We start from the raw sequence: 13,114 nt of genomic DNA, 5'->3' as shown, positions 1-13,114 counted from the left end.
TAATAAATTTAATTGAGGGCAGAGCAGGACTTTGTACCTCCAAATTGGTTTAAATTCTATTTAAAAATCATCTTTCAGGACATCGTTGTGGAGGCCTTTGTTCTCTCTTAATGTTCTTTAAACAGGGAAATGAGTTGAAAGCTCAGGGGAATTCTTAGACATTATTTATTAACACATTCTCTCCTATGAATCTTTCTTCTACCTCCATTAAAGAAAGGAAATAAAAAACAACAACAATGTCTCTGCATTATTTTCCTGTCATAAGCCTTTTCTTTCCCTTATTAAAAAAAAGGAAGCTGGCTGCCAAAGGAAGATTAACTTAAAAACTTTTATGAATGTCATTAGGTAAAATGTGCCTTGTCTAAAAAATGACAAAGAATCAAATAAAAGACGTAGTCATTGAGGTGCAAGGAAGAAAGTGAATTTGTAGTTATTCCTCTTCCTTCCTTTAATGGACCTTAACCCTATCCTTCTTTCATCCATCTGCAGGTAGATGCTGAATGAGGTATGGGAGATAGTGGATGAATGAATGAACAACTTAACAAATAAAATGGTTAGTATATCCTCCTACAGACAGGCTCAGTCCAAGGCCAGGAGATTTTTGAAAAGATTTCTAAGCACTCTGAACCCATGGGTTAGGGTAGACTGCTCTTACCCTCCCAAATTCTCAGCCTACATCTGATAGGAGGAAATTCTCAATGTGAATTCCCTTTCTCATATTCTGAAAATTTAACTCCTTATCCAAGCACAAGGTTTTATGCAAATAGATGACTTCTTATTTACTTAGAAGTCTTACCCCTTTAGATATCCCCTAAAACTAGATGGTGACAAAGGAGAAAAATATTAGTCATTATAGATTGTTCCTCATTTTACTTTTCTATGGATTAATTCTACACCAGATAGAAGAATGAATCTCTAGAGAGGTTGCTGAAAGTACATCCCTAGGACTCAAATGCTCACATAACCTCTCCCTTTCACCCCCACTTTTCAAGTGAAAACATTAGAGAGAAAAAAATAGGGGAAGTTACATGAGTAAATTTGTTAGTGCATGAGATCAACTGAAAACAAGGAATTCCCCTCATGGACTTCGGTGGCCTAATTAAAACTCATAAAACACAAATGACTCAAACTGTTCCTGTTGCTTTGTAAAATAAGAAACAGAAAAAGTCAACTTTGTATTTCAATACTGAGAGGGCCAGGTCTGGCAGATGTGACACTTTGCAAATGAAAAATGAGAAGACCGTTTCTGAAACTTTCGGGTTCAGTCAACTTTTATTCTCCTTTTCTGCCAGAAAGAAGTACTTTCCATTTATACTGGCAACTGCCTATTTGGATTTAAAGCCTGGCTCCACAACTTATCAGTCACAAACATATTCTTTTACCTTACTATGCCACGATGTCTTCATCTATGAAATGGGTATAATAATTGAACCGATGGGTTGTCAAGAAGATTGAGCAGTTGAATGCAAGTAGAGCTAATACTATAGTGCCTTATCTAGAACATGGTTAAGTATGCAACAAATGGCAGCTGCCATTGTCATCACTGTTTTACTTAACCTGATATGAAAAAAATACATATGGATCCATAGGGTTTAAGATTAAACTGAAGTCTGATCCTAAAAGGATTTGAGAAGGGAACTCAAGTAAGCACCATTACTCCAGGGACCACAAAATGGAGTAGCTTACTCAGCTAGCAAGGAGCAAAGTCAGCTCAGCACACAAGTCTACTTGTTTCCAAAGCCTGGGCCCCTTAAGGAGAAAACATTGTGATGGATACTGGGAGCAGGCACCTCCTTGAAGTCATGGCAACCACTATCCTATATTTGACACTCACTGCAAAATGGCTGGAGGTCTGGAGAATTTCTTCAGGTAGCCAGAACTTTGGAAGGACCCTGCAAAATGTTGCTGGACCTGTCCAAATTCATAGTTTTTCTCATTTTTAAGAACCCTGGTCACACATTATATATATGCCCCTCAAAGCCTAATTGAGAGAAATCAATGGGTTTTCATTTTAAGCGTCTTTATCCCTCTGCTTTCAGAAAGGGAGAGAGTAAGCTTTCTCCCAATACCACAGCCAACAATGGGCTTTCTGGAGAGTCTGCTTCAGGAGATAAAACTCTTCCAGGCAGAAAGGAAGATCCTCTACAAGAAAACCTTTGCTAGCTTCTCATAATCAATGGCTCCATCTTCTACCGTAAAGTAACCAGCTACATTTCATTTTTCAGCAAATTATTACTTTGTTAGATTAACCTTTAAAAGAAAGCAGCTGGAAACTATTGTGTTAATAAAATATAGCTAAGAAAACAAAAATATCTCAATTATTATGTGGACTTACAAAAGCATATTTAACGTTTACATGCATCTCATCTGTTCCTTTAAGGATTTAAAAGAAAATTAATTAAGTGTATAAATGATCTAATGGTGTATTTACATGACTACGATATTTTTAGTAAATAATATATGTATTTTTAAATTATCTTTAATACTTCACAATGCATAAACTAGAATAAACATAGGATTAAAAGACAATAGACTGCAGTTGAGAATTAAAGAACTTGAGCCAGGAAATGTCCAAGATTAATTCCTTTACAATTTTTAACATAACATATAGAACATTTTTATCGATATTTTTAATTTTTCCAAGGAAAAGGATAGCACATGAGATAGTTTTAATTTTGAAGGGGGATTAAATGTTATGTATAGTTTCACACCTCCCTATCTAAGCTGAAGGTAGTTCACAAAATATAAAAATATTTTACTATGCATGTTCACCTTTGCAATTAATTACAATCTTATTGAATTTAAAAATACTCAGTGATTGCAGTCCTCCAAAATCTGATTGCACAATCAAAACAGTTTAAGAAAAAGAAATTTCCATGACTTTGAATATAAAAATGACAACTAATAATGAGAATAATCCAATAAGCAAAAAACCTTCATTATTTATAGCAGTCTAAGATTGACAGGAGAAAATTAGTTTGAAGATGGAGATCAAAGAGAAACAAATTTGAAACTTTAAATTTGTTCAAAGGTAACATTACCGCTGGGGTTTGACTAAAATACCAAATGAATAAATAAGTAAAGCATACAATATGTCAGAGATAAATGCTAACAAGGAAATTAAGCAGGTTAGAAGGATAGGGAATTTGGAAAATGGTTAGAATGGGGCAGTTGCTATTAGCATGGGATGAATTTTTTATACCTAGAAAATTACATGATTGGAAAGACATCTTCTATACTTTCCTGAAGTACTGTTAAAAGTATCCTTTCAGAGTCACGAAGGCTGTTGCTGATTCCTCTCTGGGAGCCCTTGCTTTGTCCTAGTGCGGCTCCCATACCATGGAGCTCATCCCTCCCAGGTCCCCCATGCCCTCTCTCCTCACAGCCCAGACCTCCTGCTGGAGTGAAGGACCCAGAGAATGTCTACTCAACAACTTTTTCCACTATTCAAGATCCGTTCCTTGGGACCAAGGAAAGAGTTATTTTTGTGTCTTAATTTTTCCAACTGAAGAAGTCAGACTGTTGATAGAGATCAATGTTAGGAAACTTGTGAAGAGATTAGGAGCCTCGAGACCCCAGGAACTCACACACTCCCACCTAGGAGAGCCTTCAGGTAATACCATGGTGGTAAAGCCATCTGCTTCTAATGGCACCAGGCACAGAGTGGCCAGGAATAAAGAAAAGAGTTGAAACATCTTTTAGACTCGGCGCCATGTCTCCAGGCCTCTCTCATACCTGAAGTGGACTCAGTAAGAGTAGACTGCAGTTAGACTACTGGCTTCCAAACCCTGGCCCTACAACTTCCTGGCTGTGTTACTTTGGGCAAGTTGCTTCACCTCTCTGTGCATCAGTTTCCCATGTAAAATGGAGATCATTATAATGGCCATATACAGTTTCTGTGAGGATTAAATGAGTTAACATAGGTACCAAAACACATCTACTGAGTACCTACTATGTGCCAGGCATTATAGATGCCAGTGACTCATTTAAAGTTGTGCCTGGCACATAATATAAGCTCCATGCATATCAGTAATTAGAAGTCCACAAATCCTTATCTGACATTTTATTAATTTAATAGGTAACTATTCCATCAATATAAAATTCCAGAAAAGTCAAACATATTAATATTGCTACAATAAAACATACTAATATTCCTATGAAGTGGGACAAAGACAACAAATAGCTTCACATCAGTTCAGGTTATGATCTGCTAGCAAGTTTTTGACATGAAAATCTTGGTTTTCAGAGTTTTTTGGAATTCAATAGAGATGGTAGACCTATATATTAAGTAAGGGGTAAAACCCACTGAGATCTATTTTTCCTTTCTGACTTCTGGATATGCTAATGACCAAATAAATAGTCAAAACCATTTAAGAGTAGAAAGTAAGGAAGTCCTTTAGGCATGGAAAATCCACGCTGCATAACTAATTGATCCCCAAAATTAGTCTAAACAACCTTTGCCCCACCCCACCCCCCAAAAAAACAATATGCCTTAAGATTCTCAGTCAACCAAATCATTTCCACCAACAACTGGTCTCTAACAATCTTTAAGGGTTTTTTTTAAGTAATTTTTGAACACAGGGTGAAATACCTAAGTTTACCACTTTTTAATAGCACACTTTATCTTTCCCATAGGAAAAAAAAGACAAGTTATTAGATGAGAAGTAATTAAAAGCATGTACCTTAAAAGAATACAGTGTCCTCTGTAATCAGCCTAGGGGAGAGAAATAAGCATTAAGCTGAAGTGGTAAACTATCCTGCTTCCTAAGGCGTTTTCTCCACATTGCATTTAAAAAAAAAATTTTTTTATTGATTTTTCACAGAGAGGAAGGGAAAGAGAGATAGAGAGCTTGAAACATCATGAGAGAGACACATCGACCAGCTGCCTCTTGCACACCCCCTACCGGGGATGTGCCCGCAACCAATGTACATGCCCTTGACCTGAATCGAACCTGGGACCTTTCATTCCGCAGACCGACGCTCTACCACTGAGCCAAACCAGTTTCGGCTCCACATTGCATTTTAAGGAAATATTTGCAGCTCTTGAAGAGATATACAATAATTCATTCACCATGTTCTCACTCTGGTCCGCGCTGGATAAAAGACTTACACAAACCCATGGAAGCCAACTTCTCCTACCTATTACCCTTGTTTGTTATTTATCTTCCCCAACTTTTTGGATCCTTTTCCATTTATTTTATACTGAAGTATTGCTTTGTTCAAGATCTAGGGCTTACCACCCCCATGGTGATCCATACACAAAGCCAAGTCAGGAAGACATGAAAAGAATGGAGATACTTAAAGTGCTTCGTGGTTTCCCCCCTTCTCATTATCCTCCTACTCACTCAGTAAGACTGTGGTGGGAGGTCTGAATGACATTTCCAAACTGAGAACTTCAAGCTACGTTTCAACACCCAGCCCCTCAGTTGTCAAAGGAACAACACCATGAGGCTTTTCTAGGTTCTAACAAACACCACTTGTTTTGCTGGCAATTAAAGCTCCCCCTTCCAATCAAGTATCTAAACACATATATATGCATACCTTAAAAAGTTGGGCAAAAAGGTATAACACATCAGAAAGGTAAGAAACAAGCCCAAAAGGAAAATGTTTCTATTTTTGACTATAAAAATACCAAAGACAATTTGGGAGAAAATATTTTGAGGTCTGTCACTTGACCAGATTCTTTTTGGTTTGTATCTTTACATACCCATAAAGACAAGGACGCATGCACACTGTTTACAGAGTACATAAAATATTAATACTTTCAATAACACCAGTGGAGAATTCAGGACAAGGCCGTGTTATTTATTTTTCATACATATTTTGTAAATAACAACACAGCAAACAGAGCTGAAAACATGAAGATCTAAAAGAATTATTCTGGAAAATACTTTCCAGCATTTACTGTTTCAGTCCTCTTCATTTTTTTTTTCCCATTCATGACAATAGATTCTAAATGGATGAGTCAAATCTACAAATTATATAGGGGATTTTTTCCCATTAAAATGGTAGTTTTTTTTAGCTAGATTGTTAAATCATCTTATTTTGCCCAAGTAATTACATGAAAGACAGAGCTGAAAATACTTGTGAATCACTGAATACAACTAGCAGTGAGTGGGATGTAAATTACCTGTCAATATCTTAATTCTTCATCACCATTTTTCTGTCTTCAAGACTCTATCTAAAACCTATAAATTCATGTGATTCAAGGGATTGAGTAGTCTTTTTTCACATCTTCAGCCACACCTTAATTAAGTCAAATAATTGTAATATTCACACTTGCATCAGCGATCTGACTTATTAGAGGAAGTGCCCCTAAAGGCCATGCTTATCTTGCTTTTTGTCAATGTCTTTGAAAGCTGCTTGAGAATAATAATCTTCAACATTATCTAATTACAAGAGAAAAAATACCAATTAACACATCCCCATGGATTCATTTCCTTCTCCTCTACCCTCACCCCACTCCAGTGCCAGAGAGAACTGCAGCATTGCTAGCCTGCATTTTATTGTACATTTTCCATTTCGAGTTATGAATTTTAAGATTTTGAAAGCAACAGAATGGGAACCGAGTCAGAAATGCAGATTCAACCTTCAATTTGGCTTAAGATACTGAAAACAAAATAAATAGTATTATATCCTATATAACCCAAAATGCACAACTCTGATAACAGCTTTAAGTCTATGAATTCACATTGATATAGGGAGATCACCAAAGTTACCTAGACAGTTGCTAACAGTTAAAGAACAATTCCTATGTGATTCTATAAATATGTATCACATGACTGCTTCTATTAACCATTAAAAATCAGGTAGTCACCCACCGTTCTAATATGATTTTCTTATTCTATTCAACTTTTCCAGCAAAATAATTCTGAAAAAACCAAGAAAAGAAATCAGATATTCATGCCTAATATGAACTTGTTTCTTTAGAGTTCATGAACAAGAACCTACTTGTAGAGAACATAGGTATTCAAAGCTTTATTGTATTTTTATGGACAACTTAAACACAAAGGAAGTTCAGATTCAAGATCAGAAAACAATTTAAAAGTTTGAGAGAAAGACAGACAGACAGGCACACCAGTAAGAATTGCTAATCAGAACCTTTCAAAGTGTAATGGACCATATGGAAAAAACTACTCTTTTGCTATATTAATGTAATCAAGTAGAACAATCTTAAAATTCATGATACAAATGTAAAAAAATCTATTATCATCTTCATCTGCCTTTCATAATCAGTAAGAAATGCATTACTTAAACTTTCATTTTGTGGAGTTCTAACTAAATACTTGACATCCTTAGGTAGAGGGTTGAAAAAAGGAGAGCAAGTTGACTAATTATAAAAGCATTCTTCCAAAAATCATACATACTATCCATACTAAATGGAAATAAACACCCATGGCAAGTTGATGTCACAGTGTTACCAAGTAACCCATTTTGATTTCCCCCATTAAAAAGGAAAAGGTAAAAATGGGGTAAAGCCAAACTAGTTGTATTACATATATCGATAGTTGCCTAAACTGGCAATGCTCAATTAATCTTTGTTCAATACCTGGCTGCTTCTCAGCCTTCATGCTATATTCTTGGGCTGCTATTTTTTTGGAATTCCTCACTCTGTTTATGGGTTCTGTGGTCCAACGCGGTTGTTAGGGATCTATGAACCATTTCACAATTCCCACACATCCCATATGATATCTATTAGGGAGCAATGCCATTTTTCAACTTACCCAATTCTGGATCAAGCAGTATTTCCTGGTGACAGAATGCTGCTTCTGTTCGCTCAAACTCCCTCTTCACAGCATGAGAAATCTGATTATATAATGTCTTTGTTCCAGATCACACGAGGTGCTTTCCTACAAAAGCTTTCTAAACGGTTATCTGCATTTCATTCCTGTGACAAAAACGAATAAGAACAAGTGGGGGGGGGGGGGGGAGAGACAAGGAGTAAGTCCACACAAGTTCCTGGCAAAGATTTTTAGTTGCATTTTTCTGAGTTTAATCAGTAAGCTATATTAAAGTGACAGTTACCAGTTCAGGAAGCCAGAGTTTGATCAAGCCAGTCACAACCCATTGGGTGTCTTCCACGGATGCACCGACTCCAAGGAGCAGTCCCTTGGTCATCTGTCACATGTGGCTGACTCACTGGCAACCGGGCCCTCTCCACCCTCTGGCCCCCACTGAGTAGCAGCCCGGGCAGGAGAGTGGTCTGACTCCAGAAGTGGGACCTCTTATAGGGACCCGCCAATTAGCTGCTGACCAATCACAGGCAGCACCTAGTACCCAAGTCACGTGACAGGGCAGTCCCTCCGACTGCAGGATTTCTGAATTACTGGGGTTACACAAAGGACACTCATTCAGGAAAAGAGAGAGGGGAAAAGAGCCATAAGCCGAAACAGAAAACGCCCAGGCTGAGACAACTCCGGCTTTCAAACAGGCAACACCCAAGACTCACAGACAGACAGATAGCCACAACCAAGTCAGGATGGAAGTCAGAGGAATGCCTGGCACATGTTAAAAAAAACAATCCAAAGCGGAGGCTGTTTACAAAGCCACTTCAGCTATAACCCCAGTCCTCCTCACCCTTCCTCTACCGTCTCTGCGACAATTGTACATCCTGAATTATTTTAACAAGCTCCAGGAAGCCTCTGCGAAGCCACTGTCAGAAAAATGTGTGACACACGCGAACCTCTTCTCTCCTCATCCTCCCAACCGCCCCCCCCCCCCCCAAAGGAGATTCAGCTTGCCATGAAAGCGTTTCAGAAATGAAATACGTCTCTCACAATGGTTGGGTCAATCAGGGAAAATTAAACAACTGTCAAGACACATGTGTATGGTAACCACCAAATCATATGCTTCTCACACCCGTCCTTTGCCATGTCATCATTGTAGACTGTTCACATCCAGTTCATTCTTGTGAAGGAACTGAGTCCCCCTTCTTTATTTTTATCTTAACACCATTAATTTATTTCTTATGTATTTTTTATATCCTAGGAAAAATTCAATTGTGAGCACTCCTACCATTTCATTGACACAAGTTCTCCCCGCCCCAGCCTCACCCCACCCCATATGGTACTTACAAATGCTCTCTGTTAGGGTTGGTCATTTCTTCCTACCCCCCACATCTGAAGGCAAAATGCGGGCTCGGCTCCATCCTTTAGGTAAAGGCCCTGTTTGGTTGTGTAAGGCTGCGACAGCTCCTTCCCCGAGACAAGCCCAGCACGCTGCGCTGCTTGCCATCCCCAATTTATGGAAGGAAGTGTATGTCAAACAAACCAGGTGGTGACTCAGACTGCCTCCCCCGGACACATTTTCCCCAGAATGGGAGGGGAGTGGAAGTGCAGACCGTTTGGATGTGACTCAGTTTTATTAGACTGGTGGTTGCAGTTAATCTGACAGGCTCGCATTTTTTCTTTTATAACTTGGACATTTTAGGATCAGAATGCACTTTCTCAACGGTTTCAAAGAACTGGATCCTGTCAACGAGGAAGTGACAGGGATTACTTTTAAAGTATAGCAAGTTTGGGGTCCTATTCCCAAATATTTAAAGCTTCAGAATTATTGGTTGAAAACTTTACAGCTGAGACAACCAAACATTTGAGTTTGCCCGACAGAAGTAACAGATCGTAGACCTGTAGGTCTACTGGAGACTCTTAGCAGGGAGGCCTCTTCCTGTCCTGAGGGCCCCAGTAAGTCTCTCAGTCTGGGGCTCATGTGGCAGGTTCTTCAGGAAGTGGTTGAGAGCATGACATCCATGTTGCAGCTTTCACTTTTGCATTTACTGCAATTCACATTCTAAATGGAGCTACTCACACGCTAGCACACATGAAATACAACCACATCTCTCTCTCTCTCTCTCTCTCTCTCTCTCTCTCTCTCTCTCTCTCTCTCTCTCTCACACACACACACACACACACACACACACACACACACCTGTATAGTCCTTGTAATTCCAACTTGCCTAAAAGCAGCAAAATGAAAACCTGAAAATCATCAACATGTCATCTGTGAAGGTTCAAATTCAGTAAGTTGACATGCCTAAAAGTCTCCCTCTTCAGTAACAAGTTGACTACCAAGATGGGGTGGCATTCCGTGGAATAAATGGTCCCCAGGTATCACACAGACAGGAAGAATACAGTAATAAGAAGTCCAAGTCCCCACACCAGAAATCTGGGCGGCTCGATTTGAGCAGTTGGACTACAGTTATCTCTTTTCAGCACACTTCCTTTGACCTTGAGCAAAGTCAGCAACTGCTTGGGTGATACCTTAATGTATAATTAATTTTGTTATAACACAGAAAGCATGTTCTATAACATAGAAAAATGCTCAAATATCTAATTTTCAAATTGGCAGAAGAGGGCAGAAAAAAGGTACCGTATTTTTCGGACCATAAGACGCACTTTTTTTCCCCCAGAAGTGGGGGGGAAAAGTCCCTGCGTCTTATGGTCCAAATATAGCCTACACATATACTTTTTAAAGTTTTTTTACTTGCCCGGCTCTGTGTGGTCTCTGTGTGCTTGCCCGGCTCTAAAATGGTTCTAAATGCTGCTGTTTACTTTACAGGGTTGATTACATGTGTTTATGACTCTGATGTTGGGTTTTAATGCACATAAAATATTTTAGGACACTATTTGTTTCAGAATCTTTTTTTCTTCATTTCCCTTCTCTAAAAACTGGTGCGTCTTATGGTCCGGAGCGTCTTATGGTCCGAAAAATACGGTATATACCCCAAGACAGTGAAAGACAGCTAAACTGGGAGTTGACTATTCATTTTACCAAAATATTCCCTTTAGGGTTTAACTGGAATGCACCCCAACATAAAGCTTTCTCCCAGTCGCCACTCCGGTCCGCAGGCAATCTGCAAATGATCCAACTGTGTCAAGTTCTCATAAAACAGACATAGAGGTAGCGATGTAGACAGACAGCCTGGGTTCCAATCCTGGCTCTGGGAGGGACTTGGAAAAATCATTTTATTTCATAAGGCTTTTGTTTTATCTGGAGAATGGGAATGAGAAAATACAAGGAAGGAACAGAAGCCAGTGCCTCAATGTCTGCCACCACCATGGGCTCACTAAGGGTCAGCTGTCTCCCTCAAAACCAATCCTCCAACTCCTGAGCACTGACACGTGATGGATCATGTATGTTTGACAGTGATCAAACACACTTGGATAGCTGCTAGATTCAGTGTTTTATTAAAACAGGTATCCCACTTTGAGACCGGATGACTAGTTTTATATACAGTGTATGTGAGATTCCCAATATTAGAAAATATTCATAGAAACGTAACTATGCAGCCATATGTATGCCTCTACACACACACACACACACACAATGTCTACTTATATAAGACAATGTGAACATTTCTTTTATGAGACCTTGCCTCTGTGTCAGCCTTTTCATATTATATAAGCAGCCACTTTACCGGTCCTCCTGAAATGATTTCAGATCTAAGGAGTATAATGCCCTCAGAAAAGTTTTATTAGTTGTCCTCTTTCCCCACCCATTTTAAAGAACGAACTGACTCAGTTTGTGTGTGTGTGTGTGTGTGTGTGTGTGTGTGTGTGTGTGTTTATGGCAACTGGGTGGGAGTGAATATGGGAGTGGGCAGGGTGGGAGGAAGAGGAGGTGGTGGGAGCCAAGAGCTGAATCATAGCCATGTGAGTAATCTTAGGGTTTTTTTTTTCTTCCTAAGGGCATGAATCAAATTAAGCTTGTTTTGCTGTGGGTGAAGGAAGAGGAATAGAATAGCATGAATCAGAGCAATTATCAAATATGCGGCACTTACTAAAAATTAATTACAATCACTGCCTTTTCTGACATGTCTGCCAAAAATGCCAGAGAGCTTTTGTTCATCAATATAATCCTTTACAAGAATTCTTAAGTTTGAACTTGAGTCTCACCCTCTTTCCTTTCAAAATTTCCTTTTACACATAAATTTCAGAAACAGGAATCATTTTGGAGCTTCTGGGAGATAATCTTTGGCCTTTGGAGAGAAGTGTGAAAACAACGCATGTGGGGTAGAGACCAGGTTACAAACTATCTAGCCATGAGCTCTGGAAACAAAAGACCGAGATTCTGAAAACAATTGCTCAGAAAAGAGTTGAATCTCTCAAAGGCATTCTACCAGAAGGGAGGCATACAACAAACCTTCAGGGGAAAGTGGGCATTCCTTTCCTAATAGTGTTCAGTGAGAGTCAAGTTGTCATACAAAACTTGAGCTGCTTCATACGGAAATAAGTGAATCCTCATTAATTTAAGAATTTATTAGGAGCAATACTGAGAAAGAGATGGATCAAAACTAAAATCATGATTTTGGAACTTAAGTAGAGAGTAAGGACATGGCTGTTGTTTATAGACAGGGTACATATCTAACCAACTGACATGAAGACACTTCCTTTTCTGCCATATTTTTTAACCCAGCCCATTTAGTAATTTGTGAACTATAAATATTACCATGGGGAAGAAACTGGCTTTCTGAAGAGAAAGGCTAGATTGACCAAATATTTTCTACTCCCAGGCAAGTCTGTGCATTAGGAAGTCAAGAGGGCATATTTTGAGCTCTAGTTACACATGTACATTTTATTTTTTACTATACCAACAGGCTGAAATGCACAGTCCCTTTTGTTATCTATCCATGGTGATTTTTCCTTTTAAACATGGGTATGGACATTCTGTAGACAGACAAATGCTACCGATGCATTAGTGCCCTTACAGAATATTCCACACACAGGAGCTCAAGGACAATAGTGTCTTACACAGTTAGGTTTCCCAAAATTCTATTTTTGGGATGATGTTTTACGTGTGTGTGTGTGTGTGTGTGTGTGTGTGTGTGTGTGTGTATGTGTATGTGTGTCTGTGTGTGCTGTAACAATCTTTAGAGGGGTCTCCAAATATATTATTTCAAGAGCACTCTGAATAAGCAAAAGCTTTTAATTTTCCATGTCCATGTGTCCCACAATTGGAAATTTTAATCTGTAATGACAAGCTTTGTAGGGATGACAATTTGTATCTATTTCCAAATCTGCATACAAACCATTAATATGTTGATATTTTAGTCAAGATATATTTACATAATCTACAGATATATCAATACTGATATATCAACTGAGTTCACATAAAA

At 38.7% G+C, this 13,114-nt stretch overlaps 2 long non-coding RNA genes across 3 annotated transcripts; both read right to left on the bottom strand.

The window, feature by feature from the left end:
* Positions 1-2,683: 2,683 nt before the first annotated feature.
* On the bottom strand, positions 2,684-3,874 carry LOC123651065. Its single transcript, XR_006739535.1, has 2 exons — positions 3,736-3,874; positions 2,684-3,607 (listed from the first exon to the last, which is right to left on the bottom strand). It is a non-coding gene; the product is annotated as an uncharacterized LOC123651065 (long non-coding RNA).
* Positions 3,875-5,179: 1,305 nt separating this feature from the next.
* Positions 5,180-9,021, bottom strand: LOC123651064. Of its 2 annotated transcripts, XR_006739534.1 has the most exons (3): positions 8,026-9,021; positions 7,725-7,888; positions 5,180-6,609 (listed from the first exon to the last, which is right to left on the bottom strand). It is a non-coding gene; the product is annotated as an uncharacterized LOC123651064 (long non-coding RNA). The 2 variants fall into 2 exon arrangements; XR_006739533.1 differs by lacking the exon at positions 5,180-6,609 and having other exon boundaries at positions 6,927-7,888.
* Positions 9,022-13,114: the final 4,093 nt, after the last annotated feature.

Source organism: Pipistrellus kuhlii, unplaced genomic scaffold (genome assembly GCF_014108245.1).
Source record: "Pipistrellus kuhlii isolate mPipKuh1 unplaced genomic scaffold, mPipKuh1.p scaffold_m20_p_32, whole genome shotgun sequence".
NCBI classification, from domain to species: domain Eukaryota; kingdom Metazoa; phylum Chordata; class Mammalia; order Chiroptera; family Vespertilionidae; genus Pipistrellus; species Pipistrellus kuhlii.
Note: the sequence above shows the minus strand (reverse complement) of the source record. Positions and strands in the feature narration are given on the sequence as shown.